Here is a 25,662-nt window from a genome sequence, read left to right as displayed (position 1 = left end):
ATATTCCACTTTATTGGGTTATTTATGGCCATTATTTCTCCCTCTGGACGGGAGCCTCTGCTGAAAGCTGGCTTCAGTCAGCTATCTTGCCTCCCTCCCTAATATGATGTTTTGATCCATGTGTACACTGTAGACAAATAATTAACGCAGCCATCATCTTACCTACTTAAGATTTTGTGAAAATGTTTAAAATGGATTCTTGTTTTTGTTTTATTTTGGTTTTGGTTATTGTCCTTTGAGACAAGGTCTCACTTTGTCACCCAGGCCAGCAGTGCGTGGTGGCATCATTATAGCTCACTGCAACCTTGAACTCCAGAGCTCAAGCGATCCTTCTGCCTCAGCCTATAGACACTTGCCACCACACTCAGCTAAGTTTTCTATTTTTAGTAAAGACAGGTCTCACTCTCATTGAGGCTGGTCTCAAACTCCTGGCCTCAAGTCATCCTTCCACCTCAGCCTCCCAAAGTACTAAGATACAGACATGAGTACCTGGAATGGCCTATAATGAACTATTTTAGCAATTTTGAAATATAAAAAACATTATCATTAACTATAGTCACTATGCTGGATGGCTAAAACCCACTCTTCCTATGTAACTGAAACTATACCCAGGAAGTCACATCTTCCCTTTCTCCATTGGCCCTCACCAGCCTCCTGTAACCATAATTCTACTCTCTACTTCCACAAGTTTGACTGTTTTAGATTCTACTTGTAAGTGAGGTTGTGTAGTATTTGCATTTGACTATCCTTGTACACAAGGCACCAGCCACCCTGGCCTTCTGAAAGCTCCTCAGACAGCACACACATTCCCTCCTCAGAGCTCTTGCACAGGCTGCTGCTGCTGCTGCCTGAAATGCCTTCCCTCTTGCAGGGTCATTCTCTCATGCCAGTCTTGGCTCTAAGGTCACCTCGCCTCAGAGAGGCTTTCCCTGACCACCTTGTCTGAAGTTGTTCTCAATCCTTTCCTCACTCAGCTCCATGTATATACAGCAGCTGCAAAAAAATGTATAAGCATTTTAAGAAAGGAAAAACTGTTAAAATTGTAATATTCAATATATATTGGTAACAAAAATGGATACAAGTCATATTGAGCACCTCTTGTAATTGCAGAAGTCAAACAAGACTTGATTATCACAAATTTAATACAGTTTGCTAACTGTGCATCCTTTGTGCTCAACACAGGCATTGCCACGTAGCAGGCGTTCAATAAATATTTGTCAAACAAGTGAGCAAACAAGTAAGGGAAGTTAATGCCACTGAGACAGGTCCATTAAATCTTTTGAGCTAAATAAAAACCAAAGCAGACAGTGGGAGCTGACGGCACATTTATCCACAAATGTTGCCTACCGATGCCTTGTCCAGCCAGGCTCTCCAGCCAGGCGGGGGCCAGCCTCCTCTTCCTCCAGCCCTAGCAGAGGATATGGCCCTTGCCGGTGGCTGGAAGGACCCCTCCTGCTGCACAGTTGGTGCCAGCCATGCCCTGCTGGTCTTCATGGTCTCCTGGGCATAGCTGTGAATGTCAGCCAGCTCAGGGAATACCACGACACGTTGCTAATCTCAAGTATCCACAGAATCATCTGGCAAGGGCTGCAAGGAATGTTCTGGTGGAGTCCAAATCAGAAAAGCCCAGGCCAAGATGGGCTCTCCTGAAATGTGCAAAGAACATGCTGGGTTCCAGGAGGTAGTGACTTGGAAAGTTCCCAGAAAATGGCTTAAAAAAACCCTCCTCCTCCTAATGCTTTCCATGAACCAGGCACTGTGTTAAGTATTTCCTATGAATTATGGCATTAAACATTCTTACATCCACTCTGAGGCTGCCATGGATCAGTGGGTTTGCCAGGAATTCAAACTCAGAATGTGAGAGGCCAGAGACCGACGGAACAACCACTGGCCTCCCACTTGGACCTAGCACAGCTTGGATGGACAACAAAGAGAAAAAGCTGAGAGAGAACAGTTGTCCCTCTGGGACAGACCCTGGGACCCCTCTAAAGCAGCACTTCTGATGGAAATACAATGAAATTCATATATATGGTTGAAAATTTTCTAGCAGCTGCTCAGACAAAAGTTAAAAAAGAGCCAGGAGTGTTGTGCACGGGTACTCCCAGCACTCTGGGAGGCTGAGGCAGGAGGATCATTTGAGGTCAGCAGTTCAAGACCAAACTAAGTGACACCCCATTTCTACCAGAAATAAAAAAATTAGCCAGGCATGGTGGTGCATGCCCATGGTCCCAGCTACTCAGGAGGCTGAGGCAGAAGGATCGCTTGAGCTCAGGAATTTAACGCTGCCATGAGCTAGGATGAGGCCACTGTACTTCAGCCTGGGTGACACAGGGAGAGGCTGTTTCTTAAAACATTTTTTTAAAAAACTTTTTCTGTAAAGAGCCAGAGCAACCATCTTGGGTTTCATGGGCCAACTGGGCTTTGTTACATTTTCTTCTTTTGTTATTACTGTGGTTATTTTTGGTTTCCCCAGCTCTTTATACATGTAAAAACCATCCTTAGCTTGAGGTCTTTCCCAACATCAGGGACCCCAGGAGCTTTGTCCATGACCTGAGATAATTCATTTTAAAAGGATTGAAGGAGGAAGAAGAGGGGAAGGAGAGAAAGGGAAAGGAGGGGGAGGAAGAAGAAAGGAAGAGGAGCGGGAAGCCTCCAGTAAGCCCTTGTATCCTTTGCACACCTTTTTGCTGGCTAATACCTTCTCATCAGAGCTTCAATTTCAGGTTCTCACAGAAAAACCCCTACCCCATCCTCTGCCCCAGTGGCAGCTGCCCTGACAGCACACTGTGCTTCCCTAGCCTCCAGATCATCACATTTTATTGTGACTACGTATGTGAGACCTTTCTCTATGGTTTGATTGAGCTGTATGAGGCCAGGACCAATTAGGCTATCTGCTGGCATTGGCAGTTTCAACATCAATTAAACCAATGAATAAAGAATCAAAGACAGTTTAGTTTAATCTTCCAATGTCTAGTTGGAAGATTAAAAAGATAAGGACTTACAGTCACTTGTCTTGGAGTGTGGACATGGCCAGTGCTGCAGCCCTGAGCATGGAGGGTGTGGGTGGGCAGGGGGCCCAGGATGCACCTGGGGCCTGAGGCCTCCCAGGTCCCACCTCTGGCCTCTGAGGCCTAGTCTCAAGGAACTCATAGGACCCTCTGGCCTCACAGGTGCTGCCCTTCTGGTCAGCTTTCTCTTGGCATCCACAAAAGAATCACTCATGTTCCTGACTCTGGATAGCAAGCGGGTCCTTAGGAGTCCCCCAGTGGAGATGGGTGAGTTAGGGTATAGCTCCTCTGCAGAAGGCTGTAATCACCCAGGATTTCTGTGGCTGTGACAACCAGGGTTAGCAGGGCTCTGGTGCCCAGGTGAGTGATTCCTCATGGGATAAAAGAAAGGATCTCGGGGCGGCACCTGTAGCTCAAAGGAGTAGGGCACCAGCCCCATATGCCAGAAGTAGCAGGTTCAAACCCAACCCTGGCTGAAAAAAAACTGGAAAAAAAAAGAAAGAAAGAAAAAGAAAGGATTGGTATTAATTCTTTAGTAATTTAGAAAATTCTGAACCACAAATATACTTCAGAAGAGGTAAGTCTTGGCTGGTTATGGTGGCCCACACCTATAATCCTAGCACTCTGGGAGGCTAAGATGGGTGGATTGCTTGAGCTAAGGAGTTCGAGACCAGACTGAGCAAGAGCGAGACCCTGTCTCTGTTAAAAAAAAAAAAAAAATTGAAAAACCAGCTGGACGTTTTGGTGGGCTCCTATAGTCCCATCTACTCAGGAGGCTGAGGCAAGAGAATCATTTGAGCCCAAGAGTTTGAAGTTGCTATTAGCTAGCTTGAGGTCATGGCACTCCAGCCTGGGCAAAAGAGTGAGAATCTGTCTAAAAAAAAAAAAAAAAAAAATAGAAGAAAGGAGAAGGACAAGAAGGAATTCTCTATAAACAATCTATCTGAATAATAAACACCCGTAATTACAAATGATCCTTGTGGTCAAAGAGCTACCCCAGTTCCAATCAACCCAATTCTGCTGAAAGTAGCAATCATAAAAATTGCGAACAGCAAAATACACATGAAACTACCACTTTTGTAATCAAAAACCAACGTTGCCATTTTCACGTGATTTCTCCATAATATGTATTGCCTAAGATGGTTCTAGAAATCGAGAGAGGTTATTTACACAATGGGTTTAGGAAAATGTCTAGTCAGCGTTCAGTATAGAATCAATTACTGAAGCTGGGCAGGATGGCCCAGGCCTGTAATCCTGGCACTTTGAGCCTGGGAGTTCAAGGCGGCAGTGAGCTATGATGACTCTGATACCACTATACTCCAGCCTGAGCAACAGAGCTAGACCATGGGCATAAGCGTGCTGAGACTGTTATTGTTAATTTTAGGTGTCAATTTGAGTGAATTAAGGGCTGCCCAGATGGCTGATAAAACGTTATCTCTAAGTGTGTCTGTGTGGGTGTTTCTGAAAGAGATTAAGAGTTGATTAGTAAGCTGAGTAAAGAAGATTCAACCTCACCAATGTGAGTGGGCATCCTTGAACCATAGCCCCAATAGAACAAAAAAGATGAGGATGGTGAATTAGCTCTCTCTTCTTGAGCTGGAACATCTGTTTTCTACTGCTGTTGAATGTTGGAGCTCCCAAGTTCTAGGACCTTTGGAATTAGAGACATCAGCTCCCCTGGTTCTCAGACCTTGTAACATGGACTAGATTAGAATATGGCTTTTTTTGTGTCTTCAGCTTGCAGATGGCAGATTATAGAACTTCTCAGCCTCTGTAGTCATGTGGATCAATTTGCATAATAAATCCCTTTTTAACCTGTCTGTCATCTCCCTATCTCAATTAGTTCTGTTTCTCTAAAGTAGGCAGACTAGTATAAAGAGTTAAATGCATTCTCCAATCCCTTAGCCTATGCTCCAGCCCAGCCTCCTCATTCTGACTTTTTTTTTTTTTTTAGATAGGGTTTCCCTCTGTCACCCAGGCTGCAGTACAGTGGCATCATCATAGCTCAATGTGACTTCAAACTCCTGGGCTCAGCCTCCTGGGTAGCTGTGACTATGGGTGTGTAGCACAATGCCCAGCTAATTTTTCTTATTTGTTTTTATAGAGATGGAGTCTTATTATATTGTTCAGTCTGGTCTCAAACTCCTGGCCTCAAGTGATCCTGCTGCCTCAGCTTCCCAAATGCTAGGATTACAGGTGTGAGACACCTCACCTGGCTTTGACCACTACACTCTCCTCAAGAATGCCCACCCCCAAGTCCACGCTGTGCTCAAGCAGCCAGAAGGATTGTTTAAAATGATTGGCCTGCTGTGATGGCACCAAGCACTTGAAATGTGACTGCTGCAACTAAAAATAATTATTTTAATTAAATTTAAGTTTAAAAACTTAGTTTTAATTAAATTTAAAACTTTTTTAAAATTAAATTTAAGTTTAAATACTCAGTCCCATTATTGGAAAACTTTTAAGTGTGTTTAGGACAACTTGGTATGTGGATCTACACCTTCAATATTAAGATCAAATATTTTCAATAAAAATGTGATTAGGAGCGGTGCCTGTGGCTCAAGGAGTAGGGTGCCAGCCCCATATACCGGAGGTGGTGGGTTCAAACACGGCCCCCACCAAAAACTGCAAAAAAAAAAAAAAAATGTGATTAGTCAAAATTGAGATGTGGCATAAGAGTAAAATATACATCTCATTTTGAAGACTTGATATGGAAGAAAAGAACATATATAAAGTGTCTTACCCATAACTTTTTGTTTTGATTACAAGTTGAAATGATAATGTTTTGGATAAACCAAGTTAAATACAATAATGTCATTAGGGCTAACTTTACCTGTTTCTTTCAGTTTTTTTTTTTTAATGTGGCTATAAGAAAAATAAAAATTATGCATGTGACTCATACCACATTTCTTCTAGACAGTGGTATACAATAATTAGCCTCATTTTTTGAGGAGGAAATTGAGGTACAGGGAGGCTAATTAACTTCCCAGTGTAACATAGCTAATGAGTAGTGGAGCCGGGATTCTAAAGGGACTCTAAAGACAAGTGCCCTTGGCCACTGGGCAACACTGCTGAATGTCATGACCTCTGTGTCCCTCATACATCAGTGTACAAGGGGAAAACAGAGGATTAGAGAAGCCACCCCCACCCCCACCCCCAAGGGAGCCCTTGTGCCTCAATTGTCTGCCCTAGACAGGTGTTAAGCAACATGTTTGAACTTGTCTGCCTCTCCCCTACAAATTCTCATCCAGGGTGGTTGCTGATCTTTATGTACAGCCCCATCACACAGCAAGTGGGAAATGTTTGTAAGCATCAAGTGAAAGAAAAAGGAAGGTGTGGATCAAAAAACAATTGTGTTTCTGGATGGCTGAATTTCAAATAAGCTAAACTTCTCTCTCTCTTTCTCTCTCTTCTCCCTCCCCCACGAACAAAATGAAACCACTACTTGGATTCCAAGAACACTCTGACCCCAATAGAAAGGCTGTCAGTTAACCAAGGTCACTAGAACTCAAGGGGTAACATCTTCCTGGGACATCTGGGACCAGAGTCTCAGGAAGGAGAAGAAGAATGTTATCTCTTTTCTTTGCCTCTAGAACTCCTCTGTTTGGAGCCACACTCACCTGTCACTAAAGCAAAACTGACCCATGGCTGGAGTTACTTATACTCAGACTCACCTACCCCAAATCTACCCTACACATCCAGATGCAGCCGCTCACAAGCCATTACCACCACCCCCACTGCAATGATTACATCTAACCCTCACATCACAAGTCACTTCTTCCATAAGATGAAAGACTTAAGAAAACAACAACCAGATGCATGGATATAGTGTTCTTGTATTCAAAGACATCAATTGTAAAAATATGTATTAGTGATAATAGAATTCAGCATGCCCGGGGTATTAAATGATATTAAAGAAGCATCATTAATTTTGGTGAGGTAGCTGCAGTGGACTTGGGATGACCATAAGTCCATCTTTCTTTCCATGGAAAAGTAGAGTCTACGTCCTCACCTCTTGAATCTGGGATTGGCCACATGACTTGTTTTAACCATTTTAGGATATAGCAGAACTGGCACTGTGGGACTTGTGAAGTTGAGTCTTAGGATACCTGCAGCATTCTCTTTTGGAAGGCTTAGAATTTTTCTTCTAGAAATCCACCTTCCATGCTGTGAGAAGCTGAAACCATGTGGAGAAGCCAGGTGGAGGAGCGTTGAGAGCTCTAGTCAGCCACCTCAGATGAGCTCCTGGTCAACAGCATATAGCAGCTCCAGCCATGGGAGTGAACCATCTCGAAGGGCCAGCCCAGTTGAGCCTCCAAATGACTGTCTTCCAAACCCAAATGACATGGAGCAGAAGAACATCCCAACTGAGCCCAGCCAAACCATGAAACCATGAGATATATTTGATGGTTGTAGTTGCTTTGCTTAAAGAAGTAAATATTTATTATCTCACGAAGGTCAGAAGTTCAAAAGCAGGTTAGCTGTGGAACCATAGTTGTCTGAAGGTGGATTGGTGCTGAAAGATCTGGTTCCAAGGTGGCTTATTCACTTGCCTGGCAAGTCAGTGCTGATTGTGGGAAGAAATAAGCCTCTGTTTCTTGCCATGTAGACCTCCCTATAAGCTGCCTGAGTATCCTTGTGGCAACATGGAAGTTGCGATGTCTTTTGTGACTTAGATCAGGTCTAGGGGAGGGCAATGGTTTTCTGGGTGTAGTACTTTATGCATCTTGGGTACAACTTCCCTTGATGTAAAGACCAATATATTTGACTTCTCTCCCTCCTGTTTCTTTTCAAAGTTCCAGTCTCCTCTTTGTTATCATTTCCCTTCAGCCTCAATAACTTTCTTTACCATTTCCTTTAGAGAAGATCTGTTGATGATGATTGTGTATTCTCTACCTGACAGTTTTGTTATTGCACCATCATTTCTCTTGGATATTTTCACTGGCATAGCCTTGGTTAATAATAATATTCTTTCACCATTTTAGAAGTATTCTTTCACTGTCTTCTAGCCTCTGTGGTTTTCTATGAGACAGCTAAAGTCATTCAAGTCATTGCTTGCTAGTTGATTATTGGTTTTTTTGTTGTTTATATGTTCATGTGTTTGTTTGTTTTTAGGGGCAAAGTCTCACTGTGTTTCCCAGGCTGGACTCGAACTCCTGGGTTCAAGGAATCCTCTTGCCTCAGCCTCCCCAGTAACTAAGACTACATGCATAAGCTGTCATGCCTGGCTCAGTTGTTTAAAGCCTCTATATTTTGGGGTGGTTTCTTCTATGATAATAGATAACTGAACAGTCATAATGTAAACAAGCAAACATGAGCAAGTTCTTACTCTGAAATATGTCCTCAATCTAAACACACTTGTTGAAGACATCCTTTACAGAGGCACCTAGAGCTCTGTGAATACACGACCACAAATGTGTAACACCAGGAACCAACTCCCTAATGTCAAAAGTTCCATGAGCAAACAGTATCAACACTTAGCAACCTACCTCCCTCACAGATTTGTGCATAAACATTTACAGATATAACCACCCATGCCCTTAGCTACCTGTAGGTACGTCCAGAGCTTCCTGAAGAAACAAACACACGTAAGGTCAAGAGTGCAGGCAGATGGGCAGGGAGTGTCCTCACATGCACAGGTCCTTGCCCGTGGCATGGTTCTCTGCCAGACCATTCTGCCCTTGGCCTTCTGTCCTTAGAACAAAAGGGGCTACACAGATTCTGGCTGAAACTGCATGTGGACTTGTCTCCCCCACAGATGCTGAAGCATCTTCTTTTTAAAATTTTTTTAGCACTTTTACACTTCTGGAAAGAAGTATGGAGAATCCTCAAATTACTCAAACTAGACCTCCCATTCGATCCTGTAATCCCCCATTTTATCATAAGGACATTTGCACTAGAATATTTATCACAGCTCAATTCGCAAATTACCAAATTGTGGAAATAACCTAAATGTCCACCAATCCAGGAATGGACTAATAAACTGTGGTATATGTATACTATGGAATACTATTCAGCCACTAAAAAAGATGGAGACTTGGGTGGCACTTGCGGCTCAAGGAGTAGGGCGCTGGCCCCATATGCTGGAGGTGGCGATTTCAAACCTGGCCCCGGCCAAAAACTGCAAAAAAAAAAAGGAGACTTTACTTCCTTTATATTAACCATCCTAGATGGATGTGGAACACATTATTCTTAGTAAAGCATCACAAGAGTGGAGAAGCAGGTAGACATCGACCTCAGACAGGGGTTCTTTTTCCCCAGAGCCCACCTGGACCATTCTCCTTCTATTTTATTTTGTTAATTAAATTCTTTCCAAATTGAAAAAAATAAAAAGAATGGAGAAGCAATTATCCTATGTACCCCCAATTCTGATATGAGGACTATTGATAACCTAGTACTTGGTGGGGGTGGGAGAGCAGAGAGAAGGAAGGGGGGGTGTTGGGAAGTCATGGTGTGTGACTCACCTCTTGGGGGTGGGACACAATTATAAGAGGGATTTTACCTAACAAATGCAATCAATGTAACCTGGTTCTTTGTATCCTCAATGAATCCCCAAAAATTAAAAAAAATGAAACATCTTCTTTTAACTCCCTCTCTGTCCCTTTAGGGAATTGCCTCCACTTAGCATCTGGAGACTTCATAAATGATACACAGCATCATCTAGCCAGAGACCCTCTATGCATTCATTCATTCATTTATTCATTCATTCATTCCACATTTATTGTCTATTTTTTAAAACTTCTCTTATTTTTTTATTAAGTCATCTGTACATAGATCATAAATACATTTAGCCATTATGAGATTCGATGTGTTGATTATTTGTACAAATTGGAGTGCTGGCATCCTACTAATCAACATAGCTTTCACCTCATTTACCCAATTATAGGGTTAAGACATTTGTGTTCTACACCTGATAGATCCAACTTGTACTTGCATTGTGTTCCATAAGTGTGGTCCCCCTACTAACCTTCCCTCTATCGACCCATCCCTGTTCCCTCCCTTATCCCTCCCCTTCCCTCCTTCATCCTAGGCTATATTTGTGTTTCATTCTTCATATGCAGTGTGAGTGATTCTAAATTGGTTTCACAGTAGTACTGAGTACATTGGACATTTTTTTTTCCATTCCTGAGATACTTTACTAAGAAGAATACTTTTCAGCTCCACTCATGTAAACATAAAAGAGGTAAAGTCTCCATTTTTTATTGATGCATAGTATTCCATGGTATACGTATATCACAATTTGTTAGTCCATTCATGGGTCAATGGGCACTTGGGCTATTGAGTGTCTATTGCTTGCCAGGCAGCATTTTAAGTATTTAGGACACATCAATGAATAAGACAAAGATTCCTGCCTTAAAAAGTATATGAAGAGTTGGAATACCTTGTATCAGAAAGTAAGGAAGTTCTCAAAGCATAACAAGAACGTGTCAAGAGGACAGTGAAGCCAGCCTGAAGGGGGTCTCAGTCATTAAGGCTGGAAGAATGTAAGCATCAAAATAAATAATGAGGCTTGGCATCTGTAGCACAGTGGTTATGGTGCCAGCCACGTATACCGAGGCTGGTGGGTTCGAAACTGGCCTGGGCCAGCTGAGGCAACAATAACAACTGCAAGAAAAAATAGCTGGGTGTTGTGGTGGGCACCTGCAGTCCCAGCTACTTGGGAGGCTAATGCAAGATAATCGCTTAAGCCCAAGAGTGTGAGGTTGCTGTAAGCTGTGATGTCACAGCACTCTACTGAGGGAAACATAGTGAGACCCTGCCTCAAAAAAATGTAAAATAAAATAAATAGAGAGGAGATTAAAGATGGCAGCCGAGTAACAGCTTCCCTGCAACTGGGAACAGGGAGTCTGGGGAGACAAGATTCCAGGCATCTCTGGCCTGTGGGATCTGCCTATAATCATCCCTTTGAGGATACAGGGAGCCAGGAAGGGACTTTTGGACCCCAAGAGGAGGACAAAAATTGTGGAAAACTGTCAAGTGGTTGCATGTGTTCGATCAACCTAATCATGCCAGCAACTGTAAGTACAAGCAGCAGTGAGACTGCAAACTGGAAAGGCCTTACCTGTGAACTGTTTCAGTGTTCTTGGACTTGGCACTCAGTTGAACTGCCTTGGGGAGAGCTTGAGCAGGAGTGTGGAGAACTTTGGGCATTGTCTGGGGCCCCAGACTGAGCCACTGAGTTGGGCGCAGGAAGCCATTGTGAAAGAACTGCCCCCGCAAGTTCCACCCTCAGGGTCTCAGAGCAAGGATTGGGCGGGTCAAAGTAACCTACTGACTGAGCAGCCTAAAGGCAGGGACTGAGCTGCCTTACAGCCTTAACCTCAGGGGCAGAGTGAGACGGTTTTGGCACACTGGAGCCTTGGGCTATTGCCCTGGGTAGAGTGCCATGACGTCACAGCTCAAACTCCTGGGCTTGGCGCCGCCCAGACCTACATAAGAGCTTTTCAACGACCCCCGACCGGTGACCCGCACCCACCCGGCCTCCACATTCCCTGATCAGGAACTGTGGGAGCCACGCAACCCTGCTTCCTCCCTCCTGTGTCCTCCCAGCTTCCACACTAGCCCGTTCATCTGGACAGGGACTCTGGTAGCTGCGTGCCCTTTGGAGCCCTCCCTGCCTCTGCGCAGAGCTCTTCTCCTGGCCAGAGACTTCTGGAGCCTTGTGCTCTCTGTGCCAAAGTCACTGGGTGCCTGGCACTCCCAGAACCATGTGCACCACCCCCAGCCCTGTTGCTGGATCCGGGTGTGTCACAAACTGGAGCTGCTTCCACAACCAGAACTCTCTATCTAGAGCAGCCCCAGAGGAACTACACAGGGTCACTCCCTACAAAGATCCAGCAACAATAGAGTGATCCTGCTGGGGTCTAATCTTGGAGAGACACCTCCCCAACTCTGAGGACAGCCAGAGGCAATGGTAAAAAACAATCATGAGGCAAAATCAACAGAAAAACTCTGGCAATATGAATAATCAGAGTAGATCAACTCCCCCAAGGATCAATGCAGCAGAAACAGCACAAGACCCCATGCACAAACAAATAGCTGAGATGTCAGAAATTGAACTCAGGATCTGGATAGCAAATAAGATCAAATTAGAATTCCAAAAGTTATCTCAAGAATTCAATGGATTCAAAGACCAAATGACCAAAGATTTTGACACATTGAGACAAGAAGTTGCATCCCTCAAAGATCTGAGAAACACAGTAGAATCCCTCAGTAACAGAATGGAGCAAGCAGAATAAAGGATTTCTGACATTGAAGACAAAGCTTTCAAATGCTCCCAAACCCTCAAAGAAGAAGAGAAATGGAGAGCAAAAACAGACCATTCTCTCGAGAGCTCTCGGATAATTTAAAGAAAACTAATATTCGTCTTATAGGGATCCCTGAAAGTGATGAAGTGGCTTCACAAGGCACAGAGTCTCTTCTCCATGAGATTATGAAGGAGAACTTTCCAGTCATGCCAAGAGATTCCAAAATTCAGATAGCAGACAGTTTCAGAACTCCAGCACGACTCAACCCAAATAAGACATCCCCCAGACATATCATAATCAATTTCACTAAAGTTAATATGAAGGAGAAAATTCTGAAAGCTTCCAGACAAAAGAAAACCATTACCTACAAGGGGAAGAATATCAGAATAACTGCATATCTCTCTGCTGAAACCTTTCAAGCTAGAAGAGGGTGGTCATTGAATTTTAATCTCCTAAAACAAAATAACTTTCAACCCAGGATCCTGTACCCAGCTAAACTGAGCTTCATTTATGACAGAGAAATTAAATACTTCAATGACATTCACATGTTGAAGAAATTTGCCACAACTAAACCAGGTCTCCAGGACATTCTTAGACCTATCCTCCATAAAACCAGCATAATTCTCCACCACAAAAGTAAAACCACCAAAAAATTTTTGATCAAATTCCAACTTCCACAGTCGCAAAAGGATTAAAAATGTCCACCGGTCACTCGAAAGGCTTATCAATACTCTCAATTAATGTGAATGGTTTAAATTGTCCTCTAAAGAGGCACAGGTTGGTGGACTGGATACAAAAACTCAAGCCAGATATCTGCTGCATCCAAGAATCGCATCTTACATTAAAAGACAGATATAGACTCAAGGTGAAGGGATGGTCATCTATATTCCAGGCAAATGGAAAGCAGAAAAAAGCAGGCAATCCTGCAATCCTGTTCAATCCTGTTCGCAGACGCAATAGGCTTTAAACCAACCAAAATAATTAAGGATAAGGATGGACACTTCATATTTGTTAAAGGTAAAACTCAGGCGGTGCCTGTGGCTCAGTGAGTAGGGCGCCGACCCTATATACCAAGGGTGGTAGGTTCAAACCCAGCCCCGGCCAAACTGCAACAAAAAAATAGCCAGGCGTTGTGGCAGGCGCCTGTAGTCCCAGCTACTCAGGAAGTTGAGGCAGGAGAATTGCCTAAGCCCAGGAGTTGGAGGTTGCTGTGAGCTGTGTGATGCCACGGCACTCTACCGAGGGCAATAAGTGAAACTCTGTCTCTACAAAAAAAAAAAAAAAGGTAATACTCAACATGACGAGATCTCAATTATTAATATTTATGCACCCAACCACAACGCACCTCAATTTATAAGAGAAACTCTAACAGACATGAGCAACTCGATTTCCTCCACTTCCATAGTAGTTGGAGATTTTAACACCCTTTAGCAGTCCTGGATAGATCCTCCAAAAAGAAGCTAAGCAAAGAAATTTTAGATTTAAACTCAACCATTCAACATCTGGACTTAACAGACATCTACAGAACATTTCATCCCCAAAAAACTGAATACACATTCTTCTCATCAGCCCATGGAACATACTCCAACACATAAACAAACTTAAAAATAAAGACCATATGATTCTTTCAATTGATGCAGAAAAAGCTTTTGATAATATCCAGCATCCCTTCATGATCAGAGCACTTAAGAAAATTGGTATAGAAGGGACATTTCTTAAACTAATAGAGGCCATCTACAGCAAACCCACAGCCAATATCATATTGAATGGAGTTAAATTGAAATCATTTCAATCCATTGAAATTGAATGGAGTTAAACTGAAATTGAAATCACTTAGATCAGGAACCAGGCAAGGTTGCCCATTGTCTCCATTCCTCTTTAACATTGTAATGGAAGTTTTAGCCATTGCAATTAGGGAAGAAAAGGCAATCAAGGGTATCCACATAGGGTCAGAAGAGATCAAACTTTCACTTTTTGCAGATGATATGATCGTATATCAGGAAAACACTAGGAATTCTACTACAAAACTTTAAGAAGTGATCAAGGAATACAGCAATGTCTCAGTCTACAAAATCAACACCCATAAATCTGTAGCCTTTATATATACCAACAATAACCAAGCCAAACAAACAGTCAAGGACTCTATTCCTTTCACAGTAGTGCCAAAGAGTATGAAATATTTGGGAGTATACCTAACAAAGGACGTGAAAGATCTCTACAAAGAGAACTATGAAACTCTAAGAAAAGAAATAGCCGAAGATGTTAACAGATGGAAAAACATACCATGCTCATGGCTGGGAAGAATTAACATGGTTAAAATGTCCATACTGCCCAAAGCAATATATAACTTTAATGCAATTCCTATTAAAGCTCCATTTTCATACTTTAAAGATCTTGAAAAAATAATACTTCGTTTTATATGGAATCAGAAAAAACCTCGAATAGCAGACATTACTCAGAAATAAAAACAAAGCAGGAGGAATCACGCTACCAGACCTGAGACTGTACTATAAATCCATAGTGATCAAAACAGCATGGTACTGGCACAAAAGCAGAGAAGTAGATGTCTGGAACAGAATAGAGAACCAAGAGATGGATCCAGCTACTTACCGTTATTTGATCTTTGACAAGCCAATTAAAAACATTCAGTGGGGAAAAGATTCCCTATTTAACAAATGGTGCTGGGTAAACTGGCTGGCAACCTGTAGAAGATTGAAACTGGACCCACATCTTTCACCATTAACTAAGATAGACTCTCACTGGATAGAAGTTTTAAACTTAAGACATGAAACTATAAAAATACTTGAAGAAAGTGCAGGGAAAACTCTTGAAGGAATCGGCCTGGGTGAATATTTTATGAGGAGGACTCCCCAGGCAATTGAACAGTATCAAAAATACACTACTGGGACCTGATCAGACTAAAAAGCTTCTGTACAGCCAAGAACATAGTGAGTAAAGCAAGCAGACAGCCCTCAGAATGGGAGAAAATATTTGCAGGTTATACCTCCGATAAAGGTCTGATAACCAGAATCCACAGAGAACTCAAACGTATTAACAAGAAAAGAACACGTGACCCCATCTCAGAGTGGGCAAGGGACTTGAAGAGAAAATTCTCTAAAGAAGACCGACGCAAAATCTACAAACACATGAAAAAAGCTCATATCCTTAATCATCAGAGAAATGCAAATCAAAACTACTCTGAGATATCACCTAACCCCAGTAAGAGTAGCCCACATAACAAAATCCCAAAACCAGAACTGTTGGCGTGGATGAGGAGGAAAGGGCACACTTCTACACTGCTGGTGGGAATGCCCACTAATAAGTTCCTTCTGGAAGGATGTTTGGAGAATACTTAGAGACCTAAAAATAGACCTACTATTCAATCCTATAATTCCTTTACTAGGTTTATACCCAGAAGACCAAAAGTCACAATATAACAAAGACATCTTTACCAGAATGTTTATTGCAGCGCAATTCATAATCACTAAGTCATGGAAGAAGCCCAAGTGCCCATCGACCCATGAATGGACTAGCAAATTGTGGTACATGTATACCATGGAATACTATGCAGCCTTAAAGAAAGATGGAGACTTTACCTCTTTCATGTTTACATGGATGGAGCTGGAACATATTCTTCTTAGCAAAGTATCTCAGGAATGGAAGACAAAGTATCCAATGTACTCAGCCCTACTATGAAGCTAAATTATAGCTTTCACATGAAGACTATAACCCAACTATAGCACAAGACTATGGGGAAAGGGCCAAGGAAGGGGAAGGGAGGGGGGAGGTTTTGGTGGAGGGAGGGTAATGGGTCGGGCCACGTCTATGGTGCATCTTAGAATGAGTACAGGCGATTGCACTAATGTACACAGCTATGATTTAACAATAAAAAAATAAAATAAATAAATGATGATACTCATTGATTTTATCCCCATCAAATGCAATAAGAAGTAATGATCGAGTTTATACTGATATAAGTATATAATGAGTAAGTAATCAAATGAGGCAGAAGTAGAAGCTTTTCTTACATTGGAATACTAACTAATAAATGTAAGAGAAACTGAATGAGAAAAATCAACATTTGGCAACCACTCACTATTGTGATAATTGATTCAGCAGGAATCGCCATGGGTGCTGTGATGATTAGTTTTTTGTGTCATCTTGACTAGGCCATGGGGTGTTGAGATAATTTAGTTAAACATTATCTTGGGTATGTCTGTGAGGGTGTTTTTGGATTCTATTAACATTTGAAGGGTAGCTGGACTAAAGAAGATTGTCTGCCCTCCTGCGGATGGTCCTTGTCCAATCAGTTGAAAACCTGAATAAAACAAAAAGGATGACCCTCCCTTCTCCTGCCCGGTGGTCTGTGAAAGGGGGCTTGTCTTTTTCCTGCCTTTTGACTTGAACTGAATATTGGCTTTTCCTGGGTCTCAAGCATGCTGGCCTCCAAGCGGGGACAACATGATGGGCTCTCTTGAGTCTTTAGGTTTGTTCACTACAGGTCTTAGAATTTCTTAGTCTTTGTAATCACATGAGCCAAATTCCTTACACTAAGTCAATGTCAGTCTCTCCATCTCTCCCTAAACCTCTCTCTCTGTCTCTGCATATCTCTCTCTCCCTCTCTTTCCCACACACATCTTATTGGTTGTGTCTCTTTGAGGAACCCTGACTAACCTTGTGAGTTACAAGACTGTTCTATGGTCTCAAGGAATTACTCCCTAAATTACTTATTACAGAGAAGAAAATAGTAACTTTACAGTGGAGAAAGCTGGTGGGCATCACCTCAATCAAGTGATCTAACATTCTAAAGACTGAGTAAACCCGGAGCACCTGCTTCCTGCTGTGAACACTCAGATGTGGCATTGCTTCTGTGCTTCCCCCACAAAGGCACAACCTGAATGGAACCCCGAGTGGACCTCTGATGAACCCACATTGCAGAACTTTGTGAGTGGATTTTATCTTCAGACATGTCAATGTCACAAGAGACAGAAGCTGAAGATTGTTCCAGATTGAAGGAGAATAAAGAAACGTGACAACTGGATCCTCAATCAGGGAAAAAATTGTTATAAAAAGGACATTATTTTCATAAAATAAAGTGAGAGAGGGCTGCAGGGCAAATCATACAGAGTTGGGTGGGTGCCTCGCCCCTAGTGCTTTGGCTCTGCACCTGCCACTGTGTCTCTGCTGAGCTCCTGAACCCAGCTGCATACTCACTATGTCCAATTAGATGTTCACCAGCATCTCAAACTCTGCACATCTGTAACACAGCTTTAGTGTTATGGACTGAGCATTTGTGTCCCCCCAAAGCTGACATGTTGAACTCACAATGTGATAGTATTTGGTTATGGGGACTTTGGAAGTAATTGGAGTTCGATGAAGCCACAGGGGTGGTAAGGTGGGTCTCTCAAGGGTGGGGGAGGTTTCACACAATCAGTTGAAGACCTGAACTGAACAGAATGGCTGAGGGGGTGAGGAAAAGATAGTTTTACCTGTTTGACTATTTAAGCTGGGATAGCAATGCTCTCCTGCCTTGAACTGGAACTTACACCATCACCTTTGTGGGTCCCCAGCTTCCTCACTGCAAGTTTTGGGACTTCTTAGTCTCCAATCACATGAGTCAATTCCTTATAACCAATCTCTCTCTCTCCAGATTGTTTTCTTGCTCTTTCTCTCTCCCTCTCTTTCTCTTTCTCGCTCGCACATTTTTCTGGGTTTTTAAAATCTACCCACAGGTTGACCATGTCTCACCACCTCCCTAGTCTGGCCACCATCATCTTTCTCGTCATCATCATATCACATTAGTCTATCAGCCTCTCTGCTTCCCTCCCTATGCACCTAACAGTCTTCTTTCCATGGAGCAGGTAGGAGGAGGTTGTGAAAAAGGAGGATTAGACTTCTAGTCAGGTGCTGTGGTGTCCACCTGTTGTCCTGGATACTCAGGAAGCTGAGGCAGGAGAATCATGTGAGCCCAGGATTTCAGTGCCTGGGCAACATAGTGACACTCCATCTCTAAAAATATGAAGAAAAAGTTGACTGGTGCAGTGATGTGGGCCTATAGTCCTAGTTAGGGGGGAGGCTGAGGCAGAAGGATCATGTTAGCGCAGGAATTCAATGCTTCAATGAACTATAATGATACCATTGTACCCCAGCCTGGGTGACAAAATGAGAACTTGTCTCTAAAAAAAAAAGCAAAAACCTTCTTTGGTCCTACAAGTATCTACTATTGCTTTGTCCTTTGCCCTCATCTTCTCTATTTCATCTGTTCTGATTTCTTTGCTGCTTCTCTCTCTCTCTCATGAGACAGTCTCACTTTGTTGCCTCCAGTAGAGTGCAAGGGCGTCATAGCTCACAACACCCTCAAACTCTTGGACTCAAGCGATTCTCTTGCCTCAGCCTACCAAGTAGCTGAGACTACAGGCACCTGCCACAATGCCTGGCTATTTTTCTTTTCCTTTTTTTTTTTTTTAGAGATAAGGGTCACACTTTTGCTCAATCTGGTCTCGAACTTATGAGTTCAGGCTATCACAGGTGTGAGCCACCATGCTTGGCCTTCTTTGCTGCTTCTCAAACTCACTCCTGCCTCAGGGCCTTTGCACTTTCTATTCTCACTGCCTGGAGCACCCTTCCTCCAAGTATTTAAATAGCGCTGTCTTCACCTCGTTAAGTCCTCTGCCCCAGATATCCCCTCTTCAAGGATTACCATTACTCTACTCCTGAACCCCAGCCATCCACTATATTTTGTGTCATGGTAGTTGCTTAATAAATGTTTATGGAATGAAAAAGTGATGGAAAATAGGTTCTGTTCAAATCTTTGTCTCCTATCCTCTCTCTTTCCCTTGCTCCAAATATTTCTCCTCAGCTAACCCCAAATATTCTCCTCACTCTGTTTCCTTCTATTGAAAAATCACCATCGACCTTCTGATGAGGGCTGTGGACTCCTCGCCCCAGGATCTTATCCTCCATGCCCCACCTCTCTCACCTACTGGCTGTATTTCCTTGGACAGGTTCTTAATCCTTCTGGGCACTAGTTTCCTCAACTACACAAAATATACACAAATAGAAACTAACATGTTAATCTGCTTCACTATAGTAACCATTTTACTATCTATATGTGGTCCATAACATCATGTTGTAGATCTCAAATATACATAATACATTTATTTAAAAAATAAAACCTGATCTCACAAAACTGCTGAGAGGATTGAATGGGATTATTAATGCAAAGCTTTCTGGATGTGGTGTTGCAAAGTAAAAGCCAAACAGCAGAATGAGTCAATGCAATAATAACTCTTATCTAAATACAATGAAGAATTGTAGCACTTAATATAATCATTAACAATCATAGCTGCATTACTTCTTATGTATTTTTTTTTTTTTTGTAGAGATGGTGTCTTGCTGCATTACTTCTTATATATTTTTGTGTTTTTTTTGTAGAGACAGGTTCTTGCCCAGACTGGTCTCAAACTCCTAGGCTCAAGGAATCCTGAGTTGGGCCTCAGCCTCCCACAGTGCTAAGATTACAGGTGTGAGCCATTACACTCTGCCTCACCTCTTTTTTTTTTTTTCAGTTTTGACTGGGCCAGGCTTGAACCCACCACCCCTGGTATATGAGGCCGGCACCCTACTCCTTGAGCCACAGGTGCCACCCCTGGCTCACCTCTTATGTTGACCTATAAGTCTCTCCTTACCACATTATAGATAACCCACAGACATTTATCGAATGAACGAATGAATGGTTATTGAACTTTTATTAGGGGAGAAATCACAAACTCCTTGTGAGAACTGAAACAACTACATCCCTTTTTCTTTAAAAATAACAAAAGCAAACAATCAACATGACACGCAGTTTAGAAGATTTAAGATTCCTTTTATAATCTCTCTACCCTTTTCCAAATGATTTTTTCCACTGTGGGAAGACATTTCTACCTCCTCAAGCATCACAGGATTTCTTAGGCAGCAGGGTCCTCACCCCCTTCTAAGGTTTTAGGTCTCAGCCTCCTCCTAACATGAAGCATTCTTTATCACTCTCTCTTCATCTGGTCTCCTGAAACTATTGTTGGTCTTGTCACCTCTGTGAAGACAAGGATGCAATTGCTATCACCAACAACAGCTGTTTTTAAGCACTAACTATGATGGTTCCCATGAACACATTTAATCCTCAAACAAACCTTTAAGGATTTCTCTAAGCAAGATGTTTAGAAGGAGGAGTAAGGGACGGGCTGTCTCAGATCAGAATGCTTTTTTAGAGCTGCTGCTTCCTAAATCAAGTTGCAAATTCTCAGGCTGCTGCTCAATATCTGGTTGGCCCCTATCCACTCTACCAGCTTTAATACTCAGCCCTTCCTATCACATTCCTCTCTTCTCCATATCCTGATGCCAGCAAAACTGACCAATGTATCATATGTCAGATGCACGCAGCAATGTCTACCCCAGGGCCTTTGCGTGTGTTTCTGCCTCAAAAAAGTTAATGGTCGAGTGGGCAGGCATGGGCATTGGAGTCTAACAACCTTAGACCATCTTTGTTGCAACTTTACCAGGTTCATTGCCTGCTGCTTAGTATGAAGCCAATACACTGAGACAGCAGGGAAAGAGTCTAATATTACAGCAGGTGCCATGCAAGGAGTGGGGAGCAAGTTCTCAAATCTGTCTCCTCAATAATTTGTGAGAAAATGTTTTTAAAGACAGTTTGACAGGCAAAGAGCTAGGCAGTGTGGTCCGCTGATTGGCTGGATTTCAGGTAGAACCACAGGGGTGTAGAAATTGTATTCTTGTGCTGAGTCAGTTCCTAGGTGGGGGGCGCACTAGTAGCTGAGTTAGTTCCTTGGTGTGGGTGGGTCAGCCAATCCACTGCAATGTCAAGCCTGGAAGGTATCTCAAAAAATAGCCTTAGGCGATAAAGGGTATCCATATAGGGGCAGAAGAGATCAAACTTTCACTCTTCGCAGATGATATGATAGTATATTTGGAAAACACTAGGGACTCTACTACAAAACTCTTAGAAGTGATCAAGGAATGCAGCAGCGTCTCAGGTTACAAAATCAACATTCATAAATTGGTAGCCTTTATATATACCAACAATAGTCAAGTTGAAAAAACAATTAAGGACTCTATCCTATTCACAATAGTGCCAAAGAAGATGAAATTTTGGGAATTTATCTAACAAAGGACGTGAAAGATCTCTATAAAGAGAATTATGAAACTCTAAGAAAAGAAATAGCTGAAAATGTTAACAAATGGAAAAACATACCATGCTCATGGCTAGGAAGAATCAACATTGTTAAAATGTCCATACTACCCAAAGCAATATATAATTTCAGTGCAATCCCTATTAAAGCTCCACTGCCATACTTTAAAGATCTTGAAAAAACAATACTTCATTTTATATGGAATCAGAAAAAACCTCGAATAGCCAAGACATTACTCAGAAATAAAAACAAAGCAGGAGGAATTACGCTACCAGACCTCAGACTATACTACAAATCAATAGTTATCAAAACAGCATGGTATTGGCACAAAAACAGGGAAGTAGATGTCTGGAACAGAATAGAGAACCAAGAGATGAATCCAGCTACTTACTGTTATTTAATCTTTGACAAGCCAATTAAAAACATTCAGTGGGGAAAAGATTCCCTATTTAACAAATGGTGCTGGGTGAACTGGCTGGCAACCTGTAGAAGACTGAAACTGGACCCACACCTTTCACCATTAACTAAGATAGACTCTCACTGGATCAAAGATTTAAAATTAAGACATGAAACTATAAAAATACTAGAGGAGAGTGCAGGGAAAACCCTTGAAGAAATCAGTCTAGGCGAGTATTTTATGAGGAGGACCTCCCCAGGCAATTGAAGCAGCTTCAAAAATACACTACTGGGACTTGATCAAACTAAAAAGCTTCTGCACAGCCAAGAATACAGTAAGTAAAGCAAGCAAACAGCCCTCAGAATGGGAGAAGATATTTGCAGGTTATGTCTCCGAAAAAGGTTTAATAACCGGAATCCACAGAGAACTCAAATGCATTAGCAAGAATAGAACAAGGGATCCCATCACGGGCTGGGCAAGGGATTTGAAGAGAAACTTCTCTGAAGAAGACAGGCACATGGTCTTCAGACATATGAAAAAATGCTCATCATCTTTAATCATCAGAGAAATGCAAATCAAAACTACTTTGAGATACCATCTAACTCCAGTGAGACTAGCCTATATCACAAAATCCCAAGACCAGAGATGTTGGCGTGGATGTGGAGAAAAGGGAACACTTTTGCACTGCTGGTGGGAATGCAAATTAATACATTCCTTTGGAAAGAGATATGGAGAAAACTTAGAGATCTGAAAATAGATCTGCCATTCAATCCTGTAATCCCTCTGCTGGGCATATACCCAGAAGACCAAAAATCACAACATAACAAAGATATTTGTACCAGAATGTTTATTGCAGCCCAATTCATAATTGCTAAGTCATGGAAGAAGCCCAAGTGCCCATCGATCCACGAATGGATTAATAAATTGTGGTATATGTACACCATGGAATATTATGCAGCCTTAAAGAAAGATGGAGACTTTACCTCTTTCATGTTTACATGGATGGAGCTAGAACATATTCTCCTTAGTAAAGTATCTCAAGAATGGAAGAAAAAGTACCCAATGTATTCAGCCCTACTATGAAACTAATTTAGGGTTTTCACATGAAAGCTATAACACAGTTACAACCTAAGAATAGGGGGAAGGGGGAAAGGGAGGGGAGGGAGGGGGGAGGGGGGTAGAGGGAAGGGGATTGGTGGGATTACACCAGTGGTACATCTTACAAGGGTATATGTGAAACTTGGTAAACGGTCTGTGAAGCTAGTGAATGATGCCCCATGATTATATCAATGTACACAGCTATGATTTAATAAAAAAAAATAATAAAAAAAGTAAACTAGGTTAACAGAAAAAATAATAACCTTAGGTTTCACAAAGAGTGGTATTAATTATTGCAGCAATGAAGAAAGCTAAGAACATTTCTTTCTTTTTTTTTTTTTTGAGACAAAGTCACTATGTCACCCTCGCTAGAGTGCTATGGTGTTACAGCTCACAGCAACCTCCAACTCTTGGGCTTAAGTGATTCTCTTGCCTCAGCCTCCCGAGTAGCTGGGACTACAGGTTCCCATCACAATGCCAAGCTATATTTATAGACAGGGTCTCGCTTTGTCTCAGGCTGGTCTCGAACTTGTGAGTTCAGGTGATCCACCCTCCTTGGCTTCCCAGAGTGCTAGGATTGCAGGTGTGAGCCACTGTGCCAGACCTGATTTTCCATTCTTATGCTACTTTCCTAAGAAGAATGTGTTTAACTCCATCCAGGTTAATATAAAAGGTGTGAAGTCTCCATCTTTTTATGGCTGAATAGTATTCCATGGTATACGTGTGCCACAGTTTGTTAATCCATTCCTGGATTGATGGGCATGTATGTTTTATTTTTTAGTAGAGATGGGGTCTTGCTCTTGTTCGGGCTGGTCTTGAACTCCTGAGCTCAAGGAATCTACATGCCTTGGCCTCCCAGAGTGCTAAGATTATAGGTGTGAGCCACTATGCCTCGTGGGAGGATTAAAAGTAATGGGAGGCTCATCTAAACCACAGATGTGCAAAAATAACAATAATCATTATTGACGCGGCACTCATAGCTCAGTGGTTAGGGCGCCAGCCACATACACCTGGGCTGCCAGTTTGAACCCGGCCTGGGCCTGCTAAACAACAATGACAACTACAACAAAAAAATAGCTGGGCATTGTGGCGGGCACCTGTAGTCCCAGCTACTTGGAGGGCTGAGGCAAAAGAACTGCTTAAGCCCAAGAGTTGGAGGTTGCTGTGAGCTGTGACACCATGGCACTCTATCAAGGGCAACAAAGTGAGACTCTATCTCAAAAGCAAAACAAACAAACAAAAAGACAATAATCATTATTGTAGTAAGATAAATAATGATATTAATATCAATAATAGGTGTTAATGCTATATTATTAATAGTATAATTATGCTAATATATGATAGTGTGATAACATGAAATAAATGTCAAAGGCTGATTATAATATTAATAAACCTCCACTATATGTACTTTTCCAAATGCTCTGCATACATCAAGTCATGGAATTCTCACAACAGCCCTTTGATATCAATACTATCACTAAGTCCATTTTGCAGATGAAGAAGCTGAGGCAGAGAGAAGTAGAACCATCTGCCCAAAGTCATCTAGCTAGGGAACGACCTGCCCACATAAAGGCTTTGAATGTGGAAGTCTCATTGTAGGCTGTCCCTGACCAATGGACCCCTGGACATTCCTGTAGCAGTGAATATGTGGTATACCATCCAACATGGGAGCTGACATCTACACACAGCTTCACACACACACTTCACACACATCTACACACACACACTTCCAAAAGTGTGGCTACTGAATCAGGAATGTGATACTACCCCGCATATGCTTTCATTTGCTGAGGCACTAATCAGTTGGAATTTGGGGGAGCCAGTGGTGTTGCCTATCTCTGACAGCTAGTTGGTGTGTGGTTGAATTCAACACCCTCATGGTTGCTGCGATTGTTCACAATAAAAAATAACATAGCAAAATAAATCAAGATGTTTGTTGATCCAATGACCTATAAGAATCACTTACACCCAAGAATTTGAGGTTGCTGTGAGCTGTGATGCCACAGCACTCTACCGAGGACAGCATGGTGAGACTCTGTCTCAAAAAAAAAAAAAATTCCTCCTTTCAGTATTTCCTTTATCTTCAGGTAAAGAAAAAAAGTCACTGGGGGCCAGATCAGATGAGTAAGGAGGGTGTTCCAATACTGACTAAAAACTCCCTCACAGACAGTGCCATGTGAGCTAGTACATTGTCGTGATGCAAGAGCCATATTTTGTTGGCTGACATTGTCAGTGAAGGTTTTCCTAACTTTTTCTATCGATATTTACTTGATTTGCTATGCTGCTCACATTTAGCCAATGATTTTGATGCACAATTTGACAAATTTTTGCATTGTTTTCATTAGTTCTGTTTGTTACTGCCACCCTGAACTCTCTTCATCAGTGGTGCTTTCTCTTCCTTCAGAAAAGTGTTCAAAATATTTGTACACTGCCATTTTCTTTACAGCATTATCCCCATAAACTTGGACTAATGTCCCTGATTTCACTTTCACTCCTGCCATATTTAACAAGAAATTTATGAATGTTTGTTCATTGCTGTAATTCAAGCTCTGACATTCTCCTGGTGGCACATGAAAACATGCAACAACAATATTGAGTGTCACTCATCAAGACACTGCTGCATGTCAATAAGAACACAATTGTGACCGGGGTGGCTCACCCCTGTCATCCTAGCACTCTGGGAAGCCAAGGCAGGTGACTTGCCTGAGCTCATGAATTCAAGACCA

Source organism: Nycticebus coucang, chromosome 3 (assembly GCF_027406575.1).
Source record: "Nycticebus coucang isolate mNycCou1 chromosome 3, mNycCou1.pri, whole genome shotgun sequence".
NCBI lineage: Eukaryota > Metazoa > Chordata > Mammalia > Primates > Lorisidae > Nycticebus > Nycticebus coucang.
This window is presented reverse-complemented; position numbering follows the sequence as displayed.